Raw genomic sequence first — 19,384 nt, 5'->3', positions numbered from 1 at the left:
ATGCTTTGCTAAAGTCCTTGTAGACTTCATCCACTGCCCTACCCTCATCAAATTCTTTTGTTATCTCTTCAGAAAACTCAATCAGGCTCTTAAAGCACGATCTTCCCTTCACAAAGCCATGTTGACTCTTCATGAGTAGACTGTACTTCTCCAAATGTTCGTAGATCCTATCCTTAAGAATCCTTTCCAGTAGTTTACATACCACTGACGTAAGACTCACCGGTCTATAGTTCCCAGGAATCTCCCTATTATCTTTTTTTTAAACAAGGGAACTACATTTGCCCTTCTCCAGTCCTCCGGCACATCCCCTGCAGCCAAACAGGATTCAAAGATCATAGCTAATGCTCCTGCGATGTCTTATCTCAATTCCCACAACAACCTGGGGCGTATCATATCCGGTCATGGGGATTTATCAATCTTAATGTTTTTAAGAAGATCCAGCATTTCTTCCCTAATCTCCACATTGTCCAGCACACAGACCCGCTCTGCTTCGACCTCATCCTGATCAAGATCCTTTTCACTTGTGAATACTGAAGCAAAGTATTCATTTAGGACCTCCCCAAACTCCTCCGCTTCCAAGGACATGTTGCCCGCTTTATCCTTTAGCGGTCCCATCTTCGTTCTCGTCATCCTCCTATTCTTCACATACGCATAGAACAACTTGGGGTTCTCCTTAATCCTACATGCCAAGGCCTTCTCCTGCCCCCTTCGAGCTCTCCTAAGTCCTTTCTTTAACTCCTTCCTGGCTACCCTATATTTCTCATGAGCCCCGCCTGCTTCCTGCTTCTTTTATCTAACATATGCTTCATTTTTCCTCTTGACGAGTTGCCTCACTTGTTTCGTCAGCCACGGATCCTTTTTCCTAACATTTTTTTCCTTGCCTCAGTGGGAATAAAAACCGATACTGAACCCAGCTCAAGTTGTCCCTAAACACCCCCCACGTGTCTTTTGTGCTTTCCCCTTTGAACATCTCTTTCCAATTTACTCTCGATAGTTCCTGCCTCATCCCTTCAATGTTAGCCTTTTCCCAGTTAAGCACTTTACCATTTCGTCTGGTTTTATCCCTTACCATAGCTGTGCTGAAGCTGAGGGAGTTGTGGTCACTCTCACCAAAATGCTCCCCCACCAAGAGGTCTGTCACCTGATTAGGTTCATTACACAGAACTAGATCCAGGATAGCCTCTCCTCTCGTCGGCCTATCCACATATTGTGCCAGGAATCCTTCTTGAACACACCTGACAAATTCAGCCCCATCTATCCCCCTTGCACTCAGGAGGTGCCAGTCAATATGAGGGAAGTTGAAATCACCTATAACTACTACCCTGTATTTCCTGCACCGTTCTAAAATCTGACTGCTTATCTGCTCCTCGGTGTCCCGAGGGTTATTTTGGGGCCTATAGACTACTCCCAGCACAGGATTGACCTCCTTCCTATTTCTGACTTCGACCCAGACTGACTCCGTGGACACTCCTTCTGCAGCGTCCTCCCTTTCTATAACCGTGATGCTATCTCCAACCAGCAATGCCACTCCCCCACCCTTTTCTACCTCCCATCCTATTCCTTTTAAAACAGCTGAAACCCGGGACCTGCATCATCCAATCCTGCCCTTCCTCCAAGCAAGTTTCAGTAACGGCCACCTCATCGTAGTTCCACGTACTAATCCATGCTCTAAGTTCTTCCTTGTTCCTAATACTCCTAGCATTAAAATAGACCTTCAACCCCTTTAACTGGCTACAATTATGTTCTGTCCTCTGCCTGTCCTTCCTCATCAACTCAGAACTCTTAGCATTATGCCATTGTCCTTCTACTTTAATCCGTGCACTCACATTCTGAATCCCACCCTTCTGCCAAACCAGTTTAAACCCTCCCCAACAGCTCTATCAAACCTGCCCGCCGGGATATTGGTCCCCCTGGGATTCAAGTGCAACCCGTCCTTTTTGTACAGGTCACACCCGCCCCAAAAGAGGTCCCAATGATCCAGAAATCTGAAACCCTACCTCCTGCTCCAATCCCTCAGCCACGGATTTATCCTCCACCTCATTCTATTCCTATTTTCACTGTCGCGTGGCACAAGCAGTAATCCTGAGATTACTACCTTTGAGGTCCTGCTTTTCAACTTCCTTCTTAACTCCCTGTAGTCTTCTTTCAAGACCTCTTCCTTTTTCCGACCTATGTCATTGGTACCAATATGTACCGCGTCCTCTGGCTGTTCTCTCTCCCACCGCAGGATATCTTGGGTGCGATCAGAAACATCCCGGACCCTGGCACCAGGGAGGCAAACTACCATCCGAGTTTCTTTCCTGAGTCCACAGAATCGTCTGTCTGAACCACTGACTATAGACTTCCCTATCACTACTGCCTTCCTCTTCCTTTCCCTACCCTTCTGAGCCACAGGACCAGAATCTGTGCCAGAGGCACGGCCACTGTCGCTTCCTCTCTAGGTAGGCTGTCCCTCCCAACAGTACTCAAATAGGAGTACTTATTGTCAAGGGGTACAGCCACAGGGGTACTCTCTAGTACCTGACTCTTCCCCTTCCCCCCTCCTGACTGAGAGCCATTGATCGAGTGAATAGTCAGAGGCTTTTCTTTCCCGGAACTGTAATCGCTGGCACGAGAGGGCCCAGGTTTAAGGTACAAACAAGCTGGATGAACTCAGCAAGTCGGGCAGCATCCGTTGACTGCTCGTTTCAACCGATGCTGCCCGACCTGCTGAGTTCATCCAGTTTGTTTGTACGTGTTGATTTGACCACAGCATCTGCAGTGTACTTTGTGTTTACTAGTTTTAAGGTGTTACATACCCCGCAACTGGGTTAACAGACAAGCAGAATTGGAAGGATACGTTGGAGTCTGGTGGTACTGTAACTAAGGGTGCTTATTGGTAAACTAAGCAATACAGTATCGAAAATGCAAATATACATATTAAAACAGGTTAGCAGTATTAAAAAAAAGAAGTGTAGCACTAATAACCTACAGTAATAAACAAGCTCTATCAATGTCTTGGCGTAAATGAAATGTCATAAGAGAATATAGAGTTCAGTTCAGTTCGTGCTGAGGTTGTTGTGTTGTTCTGGGGGGGGGGAGAGAGAGGAGAGAGGAGAGGAGAGAGAAGGAGAGAGAGAGAGGAGAGAGAGAGAGAGAGAGAGAGAGAGAGGAGAGAGAGAGAGAGAGAGGAGAGAGAGAGAGGAGAGAGAGAGAGAGAGAGAGAGGAGAGAGAGAGAGAGAGAGAGAGATTGAGATTTAGCAGCTGCAGCCCAGCAAACCTTCTGTTGTTTTCTTATTCCGTGGTACTGATGTGGTCATTCGGTTATGACCCCCTCCCGTTCTCGGCCAGACCGTTCTGCCGTGGTGGACTCGTCACTCTGGCATGAGTAGACACACACACAAGCCCCCACCGGTCCTGCCGTCACACTGTGAGCTTTTGTGACCGATCTCCTGATTCGGTCCTGTAAGCCCTCAGCTTCCTGTGGGTGCACAACACTCTTTCAGTGTCCACTGGTGTGTCTGAGGGGTGTCTCCCCCAGACCTCTTATATCCCCATGGACAGGGTATCAGCCATCCATCAACTCCACCTGTCGATGTCCATCAAACTAGGCCACTCCTGCTGTCTCCTCAGAAATGTTAACGAGCAACGTAACGTCCTTGCAGCGGAAGATAAATAATCGGTGAAGAGCCAAAATACATAAATCAACTCTCACTCTCCTCTCTCTCTCTCTCTCTCTCCTCTCTCTCTCGTCTCTCTCTCTCCCTCTCTCCTCTCCTCTCTCTCTCTCTCTCTCTCTCTCCACTCTCCTCATCTGTAGCAGATGTCTCTACCCTCTGTTCTTCATCTCTCTCTCTCATTAGCAGCATAGTTCCCTGGGGGGTGGATATCTCTGGACCCCATTTCCATCAGGTCTGTTCAGCACACATAACACCCTCATCCTTCCAGGAATTTTCACCAGGGTGAAAATCAACTAGTAAATCACACTACAGAGTCTAATATAATACAGAAGTTGTCATTAACTACAAGAGTAACACAGACATACTTCCAACTTGACACCTGGATAAACAATCATCAATTACATTGTCAGTTCCCTTTACATGTTGTATTTTAATATCGAATTCTTGTAACAACAGACTCCAACTTAATAACCGCCTATTTTTTTTCTTCATGCGAGCCAAAAATACCAAGGGGTTATGATCAGTGTAAACTCTCAATGGTCTCGGTGCCGAACAAATGTAGACCTCAAAATGCTGTAACGCCAGGATAAGGGCCAGTAATTCTTTTCTAGAGTGGAGTAATTTCTCAAGTGCACATTGAACTTATTAGAAAAATACGCCACTGTGTGTTCAAGTTCATCCCCACAGGGCGATAACACAATATGTTTTTCAACTTCCCAAAGCTTACTCGGCAAGGATTGCTCCTCACAAACTTTTCATCCTTCTGCAACCTCCGCACACAACGCGCATATGCTCGTTGAGCCTTCCCTTTAAGTACACTTGTAACTGCAACCACCCACTTATCTCTAGGCCACTTCTAGTTCGCGCGCCACTTTTTCAAAATGCATGAAGTACCGATCCATGTCCGTCTCCTCGAACGGAGGTACCAACCTAATCTCCTGACTAACATTAAACATTTTCCCCACGGTCTGCCCCGGTATCCACACGTTCCCATTTCCCCCTCTCGAACTGACGCTGTTGTTCTGCCTCCTCCACCTCCAACTTAATTCTCTCCAAACGCATCTCTTCTACACGTAACTGGACCACCCCTTTCCCTCCAGGAAAGTGTTCTAACATCTCCGGCTTGAATATCTTCCTCGCGACATAATGTTCAGCTATCTTACGTTGTATCTCAGCTTCGTCATCCCTTTCTTAACCTCCTTGAGTTCCAAGGTCCCCACCATATCCCACAATTCAGACTTTTTAGCCTTCTGTAAACCCACAGGGTCCGGACTTAACAGAAATTCGTCAACATCCATTTCTGCTGTTTGCCTCTCTAGTATTTCACACAACAGATTAGATTAGATTAATGGAAGTATACCCCGATTCACTGCCCACCCACCCCCCAATTTCTCTGTTCTTCATCTCTCTTCTCATTAGCAGCATAGTTCCCAAGGGTAGGTTATCTCTGGACCCCATTTCCATCAGGACTGTTCATAACAAAGGTGCTTGAAATAGGTACAGAGGAGATGTCAGGGGTAAGTGTTTTACGCAGAGAGTGGTGAGTTCGTGGAATGTGCTGCCGGCGCCGTGGTGGGGGCCGATACGACACAGCTTTTAAGAGACTCCTGGATAGGTAGATGGAGCTTAGTAAAATAGAGGATCATGGGTAACCAGTGGTGTTTTCAAGGATCAGGCCATGTTCGGCACAGCTCTGTGGACCGAAGTGCCTGTATTGTGCTGCAGGTGTTCTGTGTTTCCATCTGGTAAGGTAGAGCCCGGTGCTGATTAAGGTATCCAGATCCGTCTCATTATCCAGTGTTGGGTTTGCAATTCATGCTTTTAAGATGAACCCCAGTTTGCATTTGTTCGGCTGTGCGAGATAACAATTTCCATTGGCTCCATTACATTGACACTGACACTGAACTTTGCATCATTTCAGTAACGATAGCTTATCCGGAGGACATTACAAACTGTTGTCAGTAATTTTCCTCTGAAGCTTACCAGTGATTATGCATCACCTTTCTCATTGCCAAGTGACCCTTTCCTGAAGTCAATTCATTCCTACTTCTTCCTTCACCAGATCCATTTATTTGCCAGTTGTATCGGTTATCGGTATTGGTTGTATCCTAATCTCAATCCGACGGTTGATGAAGGCCAATGCACCTCACGCCTTCTTAACCACAGAGTCAACCTGCGTAGCAACTTTGAGTGTTCCATGGACTCGGACCCCATCTGATCACCCGTACTGCCAAGGGTCTTGCCATTCATGCTATATTCTGCCATCACCTACCTAAATGGACAAACACACACTTATCTGAGTTGAAATCCATCTGCCACATCTCAGCCCAGCTCTACATCCTATCGATCTTCTGCTGTAACCTTTCACAGCCCTCCACACTATCCACAACATCCCAACCTTTCTGTCATCAACAAATTTACTAATCCATCCCTCTACTTCCTAATCCAGGTCATTTATAAAAATCACAAAGAGTAAGGGTCCCAGAACACATCGCCGAGGCATACCTCTGGTCACCGGCCTCTGTGCAGAATATGACCCGTCTAGAAACACTCTTTGCCTTCTGTTGGCAAGCCAGATCTGTATCCACAAAGCAATGTCCCCTTGGATCCCATGTCTTCTTACTTTCTCAATAATCCTCACACGGGGTACCTTATCAAATGCCTTGCTGAAATCCGTATACTCTACACCTGCGGCTTTACCTTCATCAGTGTGTTTCATCACATCCTCAGAAAATTCAATCAATTTCATAAGGCACGACCTGCCTTTGACCTGCCATGCTGACTATTGGTAATCCGATTAAGCCTCTCGAAATGTTCATAAATCCTGCCTCTCAGGATCCTCCCCATCAACTTACCAACCAGTGAAGTAAGACTCAGTGGGCGTTAATTTCCTGGGCTACCTCTACTCCCTTTCTTGAATACGAACGCACATCCGCAATCCCACAATCCTCCGGAAACCTCTCCTGTCCTCATTGACGATGTATACGTCATCGCCAGAGGCTCAACAATCCCTTCCTTCGCCTCCCACAGCAGTCTGGTCCCGGAGACTTATCCCACTTGATTTCTAAAATCTTCAGCACATTCTCTTCCTTAGTATCTATATGCTCAGGCTATTCAGTCCGCTGCAAGTCATCCCTACAATCGCCAAGATATTTAACCGTAGTGAATACGGAAGCAAACTTTCCATTAAGTACCTCTGCCATCTCTTCCGGTCCCATACACACTTTTCCACTGTCTCACTTGATTGGTCCTATTCTCTCACCTCTTATCCTCTTGCTCTTCAAAAACTTGTAGAATGCCTTGGGGTTTTCCTTAATCCTGTCTGGCAAAGCCTTCTCATGGCCCCTTGTGGCGCTCCTAATTTCATTCTTAAGCTCCTTCCTGCTTACCTTACAGGTTCTAGATCTCTATAATTGCCCTGTTTTTGAACTTTTCGTCAGGTCTTTTTTTTCCTTCTTGACTCGGCTTGCAACGGCCTTTGTACACCACGCTTCCTGTACCGTGTCGGCTTATACTTCCCACTGGTCGCGATGAATGGAACACAGTTAGCCAACCTCCAACCTTCGCAATTTTCCCCGAACCCTGTAACGTCCATCTCAAAACCTCATGTCCATCAAATTGAATAACTTCTTAATGTTTACTTATTATGGAATAATAAATGTTTGATTTCATTTTGTGATTCGTAACGGAATTCATAAACCTGCAGATTCTGTTCTTGTGTCGTGCACTAACCAATCCCCTATGTTTCGACAGAACCTGTTTCCAATGTCACTGTAACATCTAACGCCACCATTCTGATTGAGTACAGCGACACCGTCAGACTAACCTGCTCCGCAAGAGGCACGGATGTCTCTTACCTGTGGCTTGAGGAGAATAGCAGGGTAATTCCTGGCGGCAGGATTGTTCTGAATGAAGATAACAGCACACTCACTGTTTCTGGAGTGCTACGGACAGACGGAAGATTCACCTGTAGAGCAAGCAACATGATTAACGAAATCACAAGCTCTCCGTTTTCTCTTCATGTCAACTGTAAGTGTCCCGAGTCTCCGGTAGTTACATATAATATCACAGTTCCTGCGAGATACGGGGTTCCGGGAGTGTTTGAATACCTTAGTGATCGTTGCCTGAGGTTTAAAACACTATCGACTAACACTTGGAACAACTGAGCGGTTAGTTGGGAGACGGATCCGGGTCTATCTCGGACGCTGGGGAATTAAAATTAAAATTTTGAATTTCAAATCCGAGTTGCATTACGGCGGCGGTTAAACTACAACTATGTCGGTTCACTTCTGCAATTCAGGTGAAAGAAAGGTGCAGGATAGCCTGGTCTGTCCTGCATGGGTCTTCACACAAAACAATGTGTTTTGAACATTTCCAACGCCCACAGTTCAAAGGCAATTGTGATGTTCATTAAATCTGGATTTGACTCTGCTGAGCTCTGAGTATCACTTCAGTTCTATTCATTCATATCCAAATTATCTCTTCAAAGCTCTTATTCTGGTTTGATACTTTTTCAACTCAATGAAAACTGATCTGAACTTGGTACAGTGAGGACAAAGATGTTTATTTTTTCGACAAATGGACCATTGAATCTCCGGCGCTGTGTATGGCCGTTTAGGGAATTTGATAATAATTCCGTTCACCGGAAGGGACAGGGAAGTTCAGAGTGTAAAACGCCCACAGCCCTTATCAGCCCCACAACCCTTCTGGCAAATGTCCATAGATACAACTTGGAAGTTACAGCTATTAGATCGGGATGAAAATCATAACTTGCAGTGGTGTTACAACCACCGGTCCTCACAGATAGAGACTAAACCTAGAATATTGGAACTGAAAACGGGTCCTACCATAACACTCTGTAAACTGGAGTGTCCCTATAATTGCACACGTGGTCAGTGACTTGACGGTATAGTGTGGGCCCACATGACATACGGCCCGAGCCCTGATTACATGAGTTATTGCATCTACACTGCAAGTTGCAGAGAGACGCTGGGTATTTTGTTTGGAAAGTTTTCCTGAACTCTTTCCCACAAAACACACACATAGGGAAGTTATACAAAGCAATACGCTTATGACGGGCGTGCATTGAATCCAGCTTGGAGGAGGAGACGGGTTTTGGGATATGAGGTAACTGTGCAATTCATAGTTTCGTAAGACATGGATAATCTGACACAGTGTTCCGACTCTCCTCTTTCCCGCGCGTGACTTCCAGACGAATGCATTCTCCGGTGTGTAGGAGCGATTTCTCTGGTGGTGGGCTGTTCCTTCCCTTTCGCTAAGGAACTGTGCTGCTCTTCCTGTGTAATTTGATGCAACCCCTTTTGTCCGTTTCTTTTAGACGGACCGGATCGTCCACATATCATCACTCAACCGGACTCTTCTTCTCACGTTGCCGGAAGCGCCATAAGGTTAACATGTTTCACAGAGTCCCGCCCAGGCGCTAAATTGAATTGGCAACTGAATGGTGCCCACCTACAAAGTGGGCAGGAGGTCATCCTCGACAACATCTCTGTGAGCCACACGGGAAAGTATACTTGTGAGGCCTTTAACATGGTTACAAAAAGGAATAATGCCTCAACCACGCAAATCAATGTTTTCGGTAGGTAGTCCGTTCCTCCCTTGTTGAGGTCCTATAATTAATGGTGTTGGTGGAGACAGGCCCGTGTAATTCAACTAAATGCCTGAACCCGATTAGAATATCGTCTGGCAATATCATTTGACAACGGTGCATATTTATGAATAAGTGTATTGATGAAAATGCGAATCGGATTTGATCTGAATTGCGGATTGAATTGCACATGGTTAATTGCTGCAGTTAAGACTGCAAGGCGATACAGCATAGGGAAGAGAATTAGACCATTTGTCCAATGGAGTCTGCTCCGCCATTTCATCATGGCTGATCCAACATTCCTCTCAGACCCACTCACAAGCCGTTTCCGCATATTCTCTCATGCCCTGATCCATCGAGAATCTATCATCCTCAGCTTTAAACTTACATAACGACATGGCCTCTACAGCTGTCTACGGAACACAATTCCCAGATTTACCACATTCGATTGAAATAAATGCCCTTTTGTCTCCGTTAATAAAGGAACGCCATGCTATCCAGAGGTTGATCCTTCTAGTATTAAAATCTCCCACCATAAGGAACATCCTTTCCGCATCCACTTCAATGTCCTTTCGCAATTCGAAGGGTTTCCGTGAGCTTACCCAGCATTCTTCTGAATTCCAGTGGATGGTGGCCCAGAGCCATCAAACCCTCTTCTTAGGAAGAGCTGTTCAATCCTGAAATTATTTTGCTGAACCTTCTTTGAAACGCCTCCAGTTTCAATACATCCTTTCTACAATAAGGGGCACAAAACAGATCACAATCCTCCAAGTGGGGCCTCACCACTGGTTTATAATGTTTCAGCATTGTCCCCTTGCTTTTATATTCCCGTACCCTGGTAATGAATGCTTTCATTGCATGACCTCTGATACCTGGGAAGTCCAACATATCGCCAGTGAATTCCACAGTGAGGGCTGTTGCAGAATACTTATTCAACTCGTCTACCAATTCGTTGTTGCCAAATACTACCTCTCCTCTCTCGGCTTCCAGCAGTTTAATATCCACTCTCGCTTCTCTTTTTACACTCCATGAATCTGAAGAAACTTGGCATATCCTCTTTAATATGATTGTTTAGAGTGCTTTTGCATTCCATATTTACCTTCATAATGACGTTTTAGTTGCCTTCTGCTATTTTTAAAAATCTTCCCAATCATTTAACATCCTATTAATGATTGTTCCTTTGTATAGTATCCTTTCCGCCTTTGTGTTAGCTTTGACTTCTTTTGTTATCCATGGTTATGTCATCTTTCCTTTAGAATATTTCTTACTCGTCTGCCGTCACCCCTGCCAGTGTTCTTTTTCATATAAGTGATTTTCTAATTCCTTTTAACTCATTGTAATACTGGTTCATCTGACTTCTGCTTATCCTTCTCAAATTTCAGGATGCATTCGATTATATTTTGATCACTTACTCCAAAGTTTCAGTTTTCCTTCAGGTCCCCATTCAATTCTGGCTCATTGCATATAACACCCAGCCCCGAGCAGCCGACGTCTTACCGATATGTCTCTCCACAAGATCTCCAGAAACCCTTCCAGCAATCTGGTTCCCATCCCCCTGCAACTCCAGTTTTGACCCTATCGTGCACCAACAATAAAACTTCCCACAAGGATATTCAACAGTCCCCAGTTTAGGAGCAAACAGCCCCTTCTCTGCAGTCGCAACATCCCTGGAAGAAAACCCATGATCCAAATTCACATGGCCGTCCCTCCTCCGCCAACTCCTCAGCCACGTATTAAATGCGAAATCTCTCTACTTTTGGCCTCAAAAGCAGGGGGCACAGGTAGCTTATTTTCACATGATCCACGGGACAATTAAACTATAGCCAAGTACAATTCTGTGTTAGTCTGCTTTGATAGATAATGTATATTCTCACTGCGGGAAAATCCATGTATTGAGGAACATCTGAAACGGGAATAGGTTGCTCACCGTCCCCTTGGGTAACGGCAGTAAAACTTTAAACTCAGTGCCGGCGTTTAGTTCAAGCTGGATAACGACGTGATATCGAAACACATAAGGATAAGAACTGGGAATGCCGACGATATTGAGTTGGCAGCATCCAAATATTATGTTCGTGATGTAGATAAAACCGCGTGTAAATAAATTTGCATTTTCATTGTATTTACAGGGCCGGTGACTGGGGTTGCTGTGGTGGCCAATGATTCCACTCCCCTGGAAAACCTCGATACCATCGCACTGAGTTGTGACGCGTCGGGCACTGTTCAGACACAGACATGGTTCAAGGATAACCAACCCATCCGGGAAAACGGCAGAATATTTACATCTACGGACAAGGGGAAACTGGCTATAATCAGTGTTACCAGAAACGACGCAGGGACGTACAAGTGCATCGCCAGCAACTCTTTCAGCGTTGGCGCTGGAGAGACCTATGTACAAGTTTACTGTAAGTACACAATTAGTCAACCGCTGCATTTGTATCGGAAATTACATTTATCAACACATGTTCTCATTGTTTCCCTCATCAGAGAAGGTCAGAATATCCGGGATCCGCCACGATATTACTCTAATCAACGTCTTTTTGTCATTTTATAAATGGACCAGAGAAGGTCAGAATTGTACCGGAGCGTCCAGTTGTGTCGAATATTGCGTCAAACATGACATTAGCTTATTTTGCTCTGTCAGTCCCCTGCGGTATATATGCATGGCACAACGGGAACAATCTCCCTCAGACAGGGCAGGAACTCACCCTTGTGTCAGTGAGCTCGGTTAACGTTGGTAGTTATACATGTCGGGTTACTAACGGCGGAACAATTATCTTACAAAGTGTACTTAGCGCACAAGGTGAGTGAATGTGTCTCTCATTCGTCCATGTAAACCCGATGATCAAAGATCCAAACCATTTCCCTCTCACGCTCTCCTCACGCCCTACCTTCACTCCTCCTTCTAAATGGCTTACCAAAATCAAATAATCATTGACTTAAATTGATTCAATATCGAGACCAGCGACCAGAACGTTCTGGAGCGTGGATCAATTATCATTTCTTAAATAAAGATGAGATTTCGCCATGAAAATATATGCTTGTTTTCTGTTTTAGCACCAAAAACAAATGACAATTGTACCCTCACCTCTGGCGCGATGTGGGCATTGTACTTGGTTTACTTATCATGGGCCTGGTTGGAGGATTCAGTGGATGGCTGTTCGCAAGAAAAACTGGCGGGTAAACGCATTTCTTCCCATAATCTCCTTCCTACCCTTAATGATTGTATGAGAATTTCGGCAGAAAACATTGTTGCTCGGAGCAGGGGCCATCTGTGGGCAGAATCAGCATTCCGCCTTCACGGCGAAGTTGTCTGTCTGAAATTTGTCTGAAAGAGGTTTGCGTTCAGCAATATGTGTGTGAAAAGCATTATCTGTCAAAAAGGCCAAAGCATTTCTGTCTACTTATCCCATCTGTCGATGCTATCAAGCTGGACTGGTACAGGGCATCCGATAACTGTAGAATCCCTTCGGATTTATTTTCACCTTAGTTCCCAAAGCATCCTTGTATCTTCTTTTAGCTTTACTAATTTCTTTCTTAAGATTCTTCTTACATTCTTTATGTTCCTCGAGTACCTCATTCACTCCATGCTGCCTATATTTATTGTAGATATCTCTCTTTTTCCTAAACAAGTTTCTAATATACCTTGAAAACCATGGCTCTCTCAAACTTTTAACCTTTCCTTTCAACCTATCAGGAACATAAAGATTCTGTACCCTCAAAATGTCACCTCTAAATGACCGCCATTTGTCTATTACATTCTTCCCATAAACAAATTGTTCCAATTCACTCCTTCTAAATCCTTTTGCATCTCCTCAGTTAGCCTTTCTCCAATCAAAAATCTGAACCCTGGGTCCAGTCCTATCCTTCTCCATAATTATATTGAAACTAATGTCATTGTGATCACTGGACCCGAAGTGCTCCCCAACACATACCTCCTTCACCTGACCTATTTCATTCCCTAACAAAAGATCCAAAACTGCCCCTTCTCTAGTTGGTACCTCTATGTATTACTGCAAAAAAAAAACACTATCCTGCACACATTTTACAAACTCCAAATCATCCATCCCTTATACAGCATGGGGTTCCCAGTCTATCTGTGGAAAATTAAAATCTTCCACAATCACAACCCTGTGCTAACTACAAATATCTGCTATCTCCTTGCACATTTGCTCCACCAATTCTCACTCCCCATTAGGTGGTCTATAATACACCCCTATAAGTGTTACTACACCTTTCCCATTCTTTATTTCCACCCAGATAGACTCCCTAGACGAGCCCTCTAATCTATCCTGCCAGAGCACCGCTGTAATATTTTCTCTGACAAGCAACGCAACACCTCCCCCTCTTGTCCCTCCGATTCTATCACACCTGAAGGAACAAAATCCAGGAATATTTAGTTGCCAATCACACCTCTCCTGCAACCATGTTTCACTAATAGCTACAACACCATATTTCCAGGTATCAATCCATCAATCCTTCACGGCGAAATTTGAACATTTGTCTTAAAAAGGTTTGTGTTCAGCAATATATCTGTAAACAGCATTAGCTTTCAAAAAGTCCAAAACATTTTTGTCGACTTATCCCATCCGTTGAGGATCTCGAGCTGGAATATACAGGGCACCCGATAAACAGAAGTGTATTAAGGACTATCTAGAAAGAATCGAATGGAATTATAGCAGCCATTCTCATTCGGTACATCAGCGCAGGAAAATAAGTTCCTGACGAATTATTTTCGTGTCCTTTGTTTCAGTTTATTCAGCATCAAATATCCACCGAAATCTAAATATGGCACGAGCAGAAATACCGGAGGGAAAAGTGAGTGAACTCCGTTTCAACTGTTCTAATACTGAGTCTAGGGGAATCTTAACATTTGATTTTAAACTTCTGCAGAAGATTACAATATCAGCGAAGTAATGGGATGGTAGTTCATGCAACTTAAATTCTCTTCATAATGATCAATATCGGCCCTCAATTCCTGGTTCTGGCGTTTGGTGGGAAGGGAGCTCATGCTATCAATGACTTTTTCTTCAGGACCGGTTTGACGTCTGCTGTGTTCAACAAAGCCTCCTGACGCTCTGCACCCTTGTGCCATATCTGTTTTGTTTCCTCAGGCAACTTCGATACAAAGACCGTAAACTCATCGGAATATTATGAAAATGTCCAAATGGATGAACAGGTTGGATGTTTGCATTATGTCCGTGATCTCACTCATTTCTCTGCAAAGAGAAGATAAGAACATCAGTAATGTGATGGGTAGCGTCCATCGGGCCCTGCGGCACAGATTGGGCATTTAACACGATCCTGGATGATCAATCCCGGATCTTATTTTCCGTTAATGGAGAAACAACACATTATATTCCGCAAAGTAGACCCAAACCTGATGGCATGAACATCGACCTGATCCCACCAGTATTTCTGTTCACTTCTCTCTTCTTCTATTTTCCACTCCGGCCTCTTACCTCTTCTCCTCACCTGCCCATCAACTCCCTCCGGTGACCCTCCTTCTTCCCCTTTCCCTATGGTACACTCGCCTCTGCAATCGTATCACTGTGGTTAAGAATGCGTACGGTGTATTGACCTTCATCAATCGTGGGATTGAATTCAGGTGCCGAGAGGTAATGTTGCAGCTATGTAGGACCCTGGTCAGACTTCACTTGGAGTACTGTGCTCAGTTCCGGTCGCATCACTACAGAAAGGATGTGGAAGCCATAGAGATGGTGCAGAGGAGATTTGCAAGGTTGTTGCTTGGATTGGGGAGCATGCCTTATGAGAATAGTTCGAGTGAACTCGGCCTTTTCTCCTTGGAGCAGAGGAAGATGAGAGGTGACCTGATAGAGGCGTACAAGATGATGAGAGGCATTGATCATGTGGATAGTCAGAGGCTTTTTCCCAGGGCTGAAATGCTTGCTACAGGAGGACACAGGTTTAAGGTGCTGAGGAGTAGGTACAGAGGAGATGTCAGGGGTAAGTTGTTTACTTAGAGAGTGGTGAGTGTGTGGAATGGGCTGCCGGCAACGGTGGTGGAGGCGGATACAATAGGGTCTTTTAAGAGGCTTTTGGATAGGGACATGGAGCTGAGTAAAATAGAGGGATATCGGTAAGCCTAGTAATTTCTAAGGTAGGGTTGTGTACGGCACAACTTTGTGGGAGGAAGGGCCTGTATTGTGCTGTAGGTTTTCTATGTTTCTACGTTTTACTTTTCCTTCAACCTTTCCCCCTTTCCCACTCATCAGGCCTCACCTCCCAGCCAGTCCTCGTTCCCCTTGCCACCATGACATTCAGAATCATTCCTGATGTCAGAGACAATATGTATTGCACTCACACTGAATCAGAAACACGCGGTGCAGCGAACGGTGAACGAGGCAATATTGCCCCAAGCACTAACTAATGTGAAACATTGATACTCCCGGGGTTTAACGGCGGAGAGTCAGAATACAATTGCTGTGAACTTGTATAAACGTCTCAAAAATAACGCGTAATCTTCTCTTTCCAGGGCGCAAGGAACAATGCGCAGGATGAAAACTCCACTTATATGGTAAGGGAAACATTTGCGTCAATCCCTTTTGGAAGTAATTGTTTCCACTTCAGAACCTGAAGTGAGACTCTGGACAGCGAGAATGTCGAAGTTTCAGTAACGGGGGGAGGCAGAAATGGCGGAGGAACTCATTAAGTATCACGTGTTCGCCTTCACTCTTGAGGGCACCATCAGTATGACAGTGTCAGGACACGGAAGTGGTTGCAGCCACTATAATAAACAGAAAATGCTAGGCAATCTGGAAGGTGGATAAATAACCTGGGGTGAATGGATGAGAGTAACTGCACGTCAGGGGTCTGAAATAGGCAGCTGAAGTGGTAGTAGATGAATTAGTACTCATACCATCATGGAATTGTATTGGAGTATTGGAAATTTGTAAACATCACTCCGCTCTTCTTGAAGAAAGGGAAGCAAATGACAGGAGCTAATACGCCTGTTAGCTTGAGGATAATTTAATGACTGAGTCCTCTGCGGACTGCAGTTTTGTAGAATGACAGAGTGACCTCATTGAAAGATGAACCATGGGAAGACCTACAACTCTGCCTCTGATCCTCCTTTCATCATGGCCTTACTGCTCCGCGTTTCTTTCAGACGCGAATTGCTAAGAATGCGCAGGATCTTTTGAATGTTCTGCTAATTCTCCTCTGTTACAAAAATGTTTTTGATCATATTTTTTGCTAATCCTGCTGATCTCCTCGCGTTAACAGGGACTTATCCTGGAGTATCAATCTGTTTACAGTGATCTGAACAGGTATGTGAACCGAATCTGGGGCTGCCAACTCATAATGTCACTTGTAAAGGAAAGGTATTCACTAATTTCAAGTCTATGGGCCGTGCAGGGCCATGGTTGTGAGCGTGTCATAGTCATCCTGAGATTAAAAGTTTAGAGACAAGTAACAGTGCAAGACTGGAGTCAGGCGGCGTCGCACAGCGATATATTGATATTGAAATGTACAATTTTCCTGGATCTATAGCGATATAGGGAAATATTAATTGCGGTTGCATTGTCACAATGTCAGACACAGATTCTGAAATCATCACCCGTATTTGCCCTCACCAGCAGCCGCACTTTCGGGTTGCTGACGTAGTCAACATAAATTGTGAATTGTTTCCACAGCTGACGTCACTGGTGAACGGAAACCGATGGTTGGAACGTGATTTGGCACAGAGAAAGGACAACCACCGAGGATAAATCCAGTTCAATATGGCTTTATTTTTTTTTCTTTATAATCGTTCTCCAGGTCTCTATTAAACCTCTTCCGCGTTTCCCAGCCTCACGACAAAGACATTTCAGAGGATTTTGTCTCGTTTCCATCACAGCAGCTTAGTTCTCTCGCGTCAACCCAGACTGGTGCTTTGGCGCGTCAGGGCATTTCCATAAAGTGACCGCTGTTTGAATCCCTATCCCGTCCGTACTCTATTCTCACCACGTGGTCAGTTGTGTAGGTGCTGCAATGTGTGATCTATATAGCAAAATATCTTAAACCTATTCAACTCAGGTGCGTTAGCATAGCAGAGCTCGGAGATCAGGTCCGGCGTCATCTGTAATAAATCTGTAGATCTGATGATCCAAAGTCCGGGAAGGTTAATTGGTCATTGTAAGTTGTCCTGTGATGAGGTAAGCGTCAAAACATAGCACATAGAAATCTACAGAACATTACAGGTCCTTCAGCCCGCAACGTTCTGCCCAACACGTCACCTACTGCAGAAAGTGCCAATAATTACCCTACCGCTTAGCCCTCTATGGTTCTGAGCTCTACGTACCAATCTCAGAGTCTCTTGAAAGTCCCTTTGTATCGACCTTCGCTCGCCACGCACCCATCACTTTCTGTGTGAGAAACGTACTCCTGGCATCTCCTTGTACCTACTTCCTAACACAATAAACCTGTGCCCATCGTGTTCGCCATTTCAGACCTGGGGAAAAGACTCTTGCTTTTGCACGATCAATGCCTCTCATTATCTTACACACCTCTGTCAGGTCAACCCTCACTCTCCGTCGCTCCAAGGATAAAAAGCAAATTTCACGGAACCTATTCCCATAAGGCATTTTCCCCAATCCAGGCAACATCCTTGTAAATCTCTTCTGTTAATCGGGTTTGTCATCGGTCGCTGAAAGGCCAAAAGTGACGACTCCGCGCTTCATGGCTGAATAACAAATGCAATAAAATAGAGAACGGTGCTGAGACCTTGAGTTGACTCCTGATTGCTGCGGGAATTGGCACGGTGAATGTTTATCCATCCGAGACACTGATTCAGCCCCCTTTTCCAATGTTCCTATACGCCGAAATGTGACGTCGCTTCTTATTTGCTGAATGCTGATTGATCCCATAGTTTGATCGCTTCATGTGGTTCTCCCATCAGTCTCCCTCGTGTCGATGTTTCACTGTAACCCAGTGAAATAATTTTCGTTGTTGAACTTGGGTTCAAACTTGCTCGCTCGACCCTCTTTGTTTCGCACAGCTCAACGTGGCTGGAAGAAAAACGAAATAGTCGTGAATAGGAACAGGCACGTAGCCCACGCAGACCGTCATGTGAGATTAGACCATCATGTGGCTGCCGGTGACAAGCGGTGTTCCACAGGGGTCTCTCTCGGGAGCTATCATTTTCACCGTATTGTCAATGATCGGGGTGATGGTATTGATGGCTTTGTTGTAGAGCTGCAGACAATTTGAAGACAGGTGGAGGGAAATGAAGCAGAGTGGCTAAGGAAGGACTCAGATTGGGAGAAAGGACAAAAATGGCAGATGTGATGCAGTTTTGGGAATTATATCCACATGCTATTTGGGAGATGAAATGAAAGTGTTCACTAGATTCAGATGGACAGAAAATACAATAAAAACAGGGTTGCAAAGGGACCTGGGAGTCCTCGGGAAGATTCATTAAAGGTTCACATGCAGGTTTAGTGTTTGATGAGGAAGGTGTTAGCATTCATTTCATGAGAACTGGAATATAAAAGCAAGGATGTGATTCGGTAACTTTATAACGCACGGGTGAGGCCTCACTTGCAGCATTGTAAGCAGGTTTAAACCCCTGAACTGACCAACAATGCGCTGAAATTGAAGAAGGGCTCAAGGAGGTTCACAGAAATTATTCCAGAATTGAATGGCATGTCACATGAAGAGCTTTCAATGACTCTGGGCCTGAGGGGTGGCCTCACTGAAACCGATCGAACGGTGAAAGGAATTGATAGAGTGGGTGTTGAGAGGATGTTTCCTGTGTTGGGAGACTCTGAGACCAGAGGACACGGCCTCAGGGTTGAGGGGCGGACTTTTAAAAGGAAGATGAGGAGGAATTTCTTTAAACAGAGATTGATGAAACCGGGCAATCTTTTGTCACAGGAAGCTGTGGAGGCCAAGTATTCGCAGGATTGAACAGACCCACCACCCAAAAATGAGGAACACTTTTTTTGTACTTTTTTTTAATTGAAGTTCATCATCAAACAATCATTTCCACAAGGTGTATTTCTGTACATATCTATCATATATCCAATATGTGCCACAGATCTCCACACTTTAAAACTCCACGCACTTTAATCACCCTTGGAAATGTTTCACTGCTACCGCAGCCAAGGATACCAGCAG

This window comes from Hemitrygon akajei, unplaced genomic scaffold (genome assembly GCF_048418815.1).
Source record: "Hemitrygon akajei unplaced genomic scaffold, sHemAka1.3 Scf000052, whole genome shotgun sequence".
Taxonomy (NCBI): Eukaryota; Metazoa; Chordata; class Chondrichthyes; order Myliobatiformes; family Dasyatidae; genus Hemitrygon; species Hemitrygon akajei.
The sequence above is the reverse complement of the archived record's forward strand: the minus strand, read 5'-3'. Positions refer to the sequence as shown.